At 38.5% G+C, this 7,493-nt stretch overlaps 1 pseudogene; it reads right to left on the bottom strand.

Annotated features, from left to right (window-relative positions):
- LOC102180653 lies at window positions 225-618 on the bottom strand (annotated as a pseudogene).

Below are 7,493 nucleotides of genomic sequence, written 5' to 3'. Positions count from 1 at the left end.
CTTCCTGACCTGCATACAGATTTCTCAAGAGCCAGGTCAGGTGGTCTGGTATTCCCATCTCTTGAAGAATTTTCCACAGTTTATTGTGATCCACACAGTCAAAGGCTTTGGCATAGTCAATAAAGCAGAAATAGATGTTTTTCTGGAACTCTCTTGCTTATCTGATGATCCAGAGGATGATGGCAATTTGATCTTTGGTTCCTCCACCTTTTCTTTTTTTTCCCCACACTTTTATTTATTTTCAAGAAGTTTAAATTCTCGAAGGGTACAGCATCACATGAATTCTGTGTCTAATGGCCTTAGCAGGAAGGTTGCTTCGGAATTTGGCACGAATCATGCCACTGTTTCCATGAGCTCGAGTGATCTTTCCCAAGATTACTCTGGTTTTGTTAGGTTTTCCACCAGGAGTTACTGTGTTGTTGTTTGCTTTGTACACATAAGCACATCTCTTGCCTAAATAGAATTCAGCTTCACCTCGAGCATATACAACTTCAATTTTCAGGAGAGCAGTGTATTTCCTTTGGTTCCATAGGCCCCGTTTATAGCCAGCAAAAATGGCCTTGGACCATAGCCTTCCAGACATATTTGTCGTTTTAGAAGTCCTGTTCCCAGCAGGCTTTCACAGGGTCCAGGATGGCTGAAAGAGCCCTCTGCCTTTTCTTAAACCAGGTTGAACATCCGGAAGTTCACGGTTCATGTATTGTTGAAGCCTGGCTTGGAGAATTTTGAGCATTACTTTACTAGCATGTGAGATGAGTGCAATTGTGTGGTAGTTTGAGCATTCTTTGGCATTGCCTTTCTTTGGGATTGGAATGAAAACTGACCTTTTCCAGTCCCATGGCCACTTCTGAGTTTTCCAAACTTGCTGGCATATTGAGTGCAGCACTTTCAGAGCATTATCTTTCAGGATTTGAAATAGCTCAACTGAAATTCCATCACCTCCACTAGCCTTGTTGGTAGTGATGCTTCCTAAGGCCCACATGACTTCACATTCCAGGATGTCTGGCTCTAGGTGAGTGATCACACCATCGTGATTATCTGGGTCGTGAAGATCTTTTTTGTACAGTTCTTCTGTGTATTCTTGCCACCTCTTCTTAACATCTTCTGCTTCTGCTAGGTCCATACCATTTCTGTCCTTTATTATGCCCATCTTTGCATGAAATGTTCCCTTGGTATGTCTAATTTTCTTGACGAGATCTCTAGTCTTTCCCATTCTATTGTTTTCTTCTATTTCTTTGCATTGATCACTGAGGAAGGCTTTCTTATCTCTCCTTGCTATTCATTGAAACTATGCATTCAAATGAGTATATCTTTCCTTTTCTCCTTTGCTTTTTGCTTCTCTTCTTTTCATAGCCATTTGTAAGGCCTCCTCAGACAGCCATTTTGCTTTTTTTCATTTCTTTTCCATGGGGATGGTCTTGCTTCCTGTCTCCTGTACAATGTCATGAACCTCTGTCCATAGTTCATCAGGCACTCTGTCTATCAGATCTAATCCTTTAAATCTACTTCTCACTTCCACTGTATAATCATTAGGGATTTGATTTAGGTCATTCCTGAATGGTCTAGTAGTTTTCCCTACTTTCCTCAATTTCAGTTTGAATTTGGCAATAAGGAGTTCATGATCTGAGCCACAGTCAGCTCCTGGTCTTGTTTCTGCTGACTGTATAGAGCTTCTTCACCTTTGACTGCAAAGAATATAATCAATCTGATTTCAGGTTGACCATCTGGTGATATCCATGCGTAGAGTCTTCTCTTGTGTTGTTGGAAGAGGGTGTTTGCTATGCCCAGTGCGTTCTCTTGGCAGAACTCTATTAACCTTTGCCCTGGTTCATTCTGTATTCCAAGGCCAAATTTGCCTGTTCCTCTAGGTGTTTCTTAACTTCCTACTTTTTCATTTTAGTCCCCTATAATGAAAAGGGCATCTTTTTTGGGTATTAATTCTAGAAGGTCTTGTAGGTCCTCGTAGAAGCATTCAACTTCAGCTTCTTCAGTATTACTTGCTGGGGCATAGACTTGGATTACAGAGATATTGAATGGTTTCCTTGGAAACAAACAGAGATCATTCTGTCATTTTTGAGATGCATCCAAGTACTGCATTTTGGACTGTTTTGTTGACTATGATAGCTACTCCATTTCTTCTAAGGGATTCTTGCCCACAGTAGTAGATATATGGTCATCTGAGTTAAACTAACCTATTCCAGTCCATTTTAGTTCGCTGATTCCTAAACTCAAATGTTGATGTTCACTCTTGCCATCTCCTGTTTGATCACTTCCAATTTGCCTTGATTCATGGACCTAACATTCCAGGTTCCTATGCAATGTTGTTCTTTACAGCATCAGACTTTGCTTCCATCACCAGTCACATCCACAACTTTGTGTTGTTTTTGGTTTGGATCCGTCTCTTCATTCTTTCTGGAGTTATTTCTCCAGTGATCTCTAGTAGCATAGTTGGCACCTACTGACCTGAGGAGTTCATCTTTCAGTGTCCTATCTTTTTGCCTTTTCATACTGTTCATGGGGTTCTCAAGGCAGGAATACTGAAGTGGTTTTCCACTCCCTTCTGCAGACAATCTCTACCCCCACATAATTTGATTTGAACTCTGAAATAGTTCAGTGATGCTTTAGCAAAATGTATAATTTCTCTTGATCTGAAGGGGAAAGCACATTTTTTAGTAATATTTGGAATTTGTCTACACTTTCTCCCAAAAGTTCAAATCACCTTGTAAATGTTTTCATGCAAAATTGGTCTGTAAGATTTTCAGACTACCATGGGTTGTTTTGTTTTAAGTTATAAAGGAATGGACTTAATTTTTTTTAAAAATTGAAGTATAGTTGATTTACAACATTGTGTTAGTTTCAGATGTACAGAATAGTGGCTGAGGTGTTTTTGTAGATTATATTCCATTATAGGTTATTATAGCATATCAAGTATAATTCCCAGGGCTTTCCTGGTGGCTCAGTGGTAAAGAATCCACCTGCAATGCAGGAAACTTGGGTTTGATCCCTGGGTCAGGAATATCCTCTGGAGAAGGAAGTGGAAATCCACTCCAGTCTTCTTGCTTGGAGAATCCCTATGGACATAGGAGCCTGGAGGTCTACAGTCCACAGGGTCACAAAAGAGTCAGACACGACTGAGTAACTAACTGCATAGTAAATCCTAATTGCTGATCTATTTTATATATAGTGGTTTGTATCTGTTAATCCCATACCCCTAACTTGTCCCCTCCCCTCCCTTCCTGTTTAGTAAACATAAGTCTGTTTTCTATGTCTGTGAGTCTATTTATTTTGCATATAAGCTTATTTGTATCATCTTCTAAGATTCCACATATAGGTGATAATAGTATTTGTCTTTGTCTGACTCATTTTCACTAAGCATAATATTCTCTAGGTCTGTCCACATCACTGTAAATGGCAGAATTTCATCCTTCTTTATGACTGAGTAATATTTCATTATACATATAATAAGCAAACCTAACTCAAGCCTTTTTCAACAATTAGATTATGGTTAAGAGAGTAGGCTTTGGAGTAAGACTGCTTGGGTTTGAATTCTGGCTATAACCTTCTAGTCTTGAATAAGCTACTTATACTGGTGTTTCAGTTTCTTCATTTCAATTAAATAAAAGCACTAAATTAAATTAATAAATGTAAAACACATAGAAAAGTGGCTTCTGGCAAGTTTCCAACAAGTCATAACTGCTATTTGTTAATATTATGTTAGTAAAACTAACATCCCAAACCTAACTATATTTGCAGACGTGCACCAGGTAAAAATTCCCAGATGGTGATAGTAGTAAAGAACTTGCCTGCCAATGCAGGAGGCATAAGAGACGTGGGTTCAGTCCCTGGGTTAGGAAGACCTCCTGGAGAAGGGCATGGCAACCCACTCCAGTATTCTTGTCTGGGGAATCCCATGGGCAGAGGAGCCTGGCGGGCTACAGTCCATAGGGTTGCAAACAGTTGGACATGACTGAAATGACTGAGTGTGCAGCACACTCCAGATTAAAGGAAATAATAAGATTCTTTACATTGCTGTAGTTCCATTCAATTAGTGTTTGAATCATTATATTCAAACTGTGCCATTGTCTCTACAAAATTATGTGTGCTTATGAATCATGGGCCTCTAATCTGAAACTCTGAGTTAAATGCAAATGTAGTCACTTTAATTGTACAACAAACCTACAAAATATTTAAGTGTAAATTATGACGATGACTAAACACAGAGAAGCTGCAGTTACCAAAACCTGCATCTAAACTGACTCTACAAGATGAACAATAGGACAGCGGTATAAAGAATGCTTGGGAGGACCAGGCTGCTGCTAATTAGATCTGTGCTGTTTCAATGCTGTCCCAGCTGCACTGGCCAGAAAGTAGTCAAACATTAGCCTGTGGCTTTTGGGGGTGATTTACAGTCTGTCAACGCAGGGGTGGTGTAAACACTCTGGGACTCCCCAGGCTGCTATAGTTGTAATCCCTTAAACTAATAAATGAAGGAGAGAAAAAGAAGCCCAGACTGTAACTGGAGGAAAAGAGAGAAAGAAAGGGAAAACAGGAAGAAGAATAATTTTCATGAAATGTCTTCTTTAGGCCAGATATTTTCTAAGAACTTTCAAATGCTATTCTTACATCAACCCTGTTGGAAGGTATTCCTGTCCCCACTGATAACAGACATCCTTGGTTGCCTATGTAACAACTATTTCTCTCCTTTTTTTCCTTGTTGGTAGAATGTCACTTCTTTTGCATGTTTACCTCCTTCATGTGACTGAGATCCTTCCATGTCCCATCCCTCAGTAACGAGGGTAAACCTAGTAGGTCCTTGCTTTACATTATCCTTAACAGGAATTGTTTAGACATGAAGAAGAGATAAAATCCTAGTCAGTGAAACGTGGTGACAAAGCTGCTAGGAGGATTCTGAGCAAGATCTCTTTATTCTTTAAATGAGACCCCTGAAGGAGACAGGCCTCTTGCTGCTGTGCATGTTTGCATCTGGATGGGTTGCACAGAAGTGTAGGGGTTGTCTTGAGGTCAGAAGAGGAGCTAGCCTAATTGGGAGACTGGGATTGACATAAAGACACTATTGATACTATACATAAAATAGATGACAACCACTCTAGTATTCTTGCCTAGAGAAGCTCCTTGGGCAGCAAGCAAATCAAACCAGTCAATCTTAAAGGAAATCAATTCTGAATATTCATTGCAAGGATTGATGCTGAAGTTGAAGCTCCAATACTTTGGCCACCTGATGCGAAGAGCTGACTCATTGGAAAAGATCCTGATGTTGGGAATTATTGAGGGCAGGAGGAAAATGGGGGAATGATGGTTGGATGGCATCATTGACTTAGTGGATCTGAGTTTGAGCCAACTCCAGGAGATAGTGAAGGACAGGGAAGCCTGGTGTGCTGCAGTCCATGGAGTCACAAAGACTGATACAACTGAATAACAACAATAAAACAGATAACTAATGGAAACCTACTGTATAGCACAGGCAACCCCACTCAGTGCTTCATGGTGACGTAAATGGGAATCCCCAAAAGAAAGGATATATGTATCCGTGTAGCTGATTCACTTTGTTTTACAGTAGAAACTAACACAACATTGTAAAGCAACTATGTGGACAGAGCTCAGTCGTGTCCGACTCTCTGTGACCCCATGGACTGCAAACTGCCAGGCTCCTCTGTCCATGGGATTGTCCAGGCAAGAATACTGGAGTGGGGTGCCATTTCCTCCTCCAGGAACTATGCTCCAGTAAAGCACCTGTACTCCAATAAATATTTTAAAGAAAAAAGGAAAATACACAGAAAATAAAAGAGAGAGACAGCAAGCAGCTAGCCTGAGGACAAAAGAGATACACTGAAGCATCCCCTATCTTTGGACTTTAGTGCGTGATTGTAAACAGCCTCATTGTTCAATCCTCTTTGAGATGGGGTTCTGTTACTCATAGACAAAAAGATTTAGCTGGTGCACCATTTTTCATATTACGAGAAAACTGAGGTACAGGAAGGTGAAGAGACCTATGTGTGCATCATAAGGAGTAGAGAGAACCAGCTATGCTTTCTGGTATGGAGATAAGATGTGTCTCTTCTAAACAGCACTGCCCTCTCCTCCAACACACTCATACTCCAATCTGACAATTTCTTACTTTGAAATGTCAGTTGAGTCCATTTTCACTTAGAGTAGTTACTGACATATCGCTCCTTCACTCTTGTTTTGGTGATGATTTCAATTTGTTCCACTTTTCCCACATTTCCTTTTAATACTTTTTCTTAGAAAAGTAGACATCTCTATCTTCCCCCACCAAGATGAGAAGTATACATATGCTTATGCTTTTAAAACTCTCCCCCTAACTTTCTCTACCCTGATCTCATCATTTTGGTAATATCTAGAAATTTAATTATGGATTATTATGTGTGTGTGTATATATATATATATATATGTATATTTCTTTTTCTCTACTTCAAATTTAACTATTTTCAAATAATAACTCCAACAAGATACTTTATTCACCTATCTATGTTACTATAATTTTGTCTTATATTTAAAATTTATAATATTTGCTTATTCTGAAGTCAATCAATGTGACCTAATGTTTTCTCCTATATGTTAAAATTTGTGTATAGTGGTTGTTCTGTTACAAATTAAAAATTCCTTCTAAAATTTGTGCTGAATCAAGCATTTGTGTGCTCTTTAAAGTCCTTAGCAGAATACATTTTTTTTAATATATTTAAAAATATATTTAGTTCATATATCTCATACAGCATCTCTTAGATTTTCCTACTTTTTAAAGTACTTCATCCCAAACACTTCTTCAATATGAGTCTTAATGTGACCGTTCTTCTGAGACCTTGAATGGCTGAATGTATTTTTATTTTGCCCACATATCTAAATGACAAGAAGTGCTAGGATCTTTTCTTTCAATTAAAAAAATTGATTTCTCATTCTATTTTCTATGTATCTTAATTTGTTTTTCATATTTCCTATATCTTTTCTCTTTAGGTTTAATTTTGATAATTTCTTCAGTTTTGTTTTCCAAATCATTGTTTCAGTGGCCATGACTTATTTGCTATTGAACCTTTTATTGAATTTTTAATTTCAATTATGGTATTTCTCACCTGCAGAAGTTCTGTTTTATTCTTTTTAAAATCTGCTTGCTGTTTAATCACAATATCCAAACTCTCTTCTATTTATTGAAATGTATTCAACATACTATTTCACATTGTGGTTCTCATGATTCTGGTATTTGAAGTCATTGAGGATCTGATTCTGCTGTTTTATTCTTTTGGCTTTTGCTCTTCATTTCTTGTGTGTGTTTGTTTAATTGAAGGCTACTCTGTGACCCCATAGACGGCAGCCCACCAGGCTCCCCTGTCCCTGGGATTCTCCAGGCAAGAATGCTGGAGTGGGTTGCCATTTCCTTCTCTAATCATTTTTCTAGGATGAAATGTCTACAGCTTTTTCAAAGTGAATTTGCATTTGTTTCTGTCTCATACTTGAGAGCA

The sequence above is a fragment of the Capra hircus genome, chromosome 5 (genome assembly GCF_001704415.2).
Source record: "Capra hircus breed San Clemente chromosome 5, ASM170441v1, whole genome shotgun sequence".
NCBI lineage: Eukaryota > Metazoa > Chordata > Mammalia > Artiodactyla > Bovidae > Capra > Capra hircus.
The sequence above is the reverse complement of the archived record's forward strand: the minus strand, read 5'-3'. Positions and strand labels throughout refer to the sequence as shown.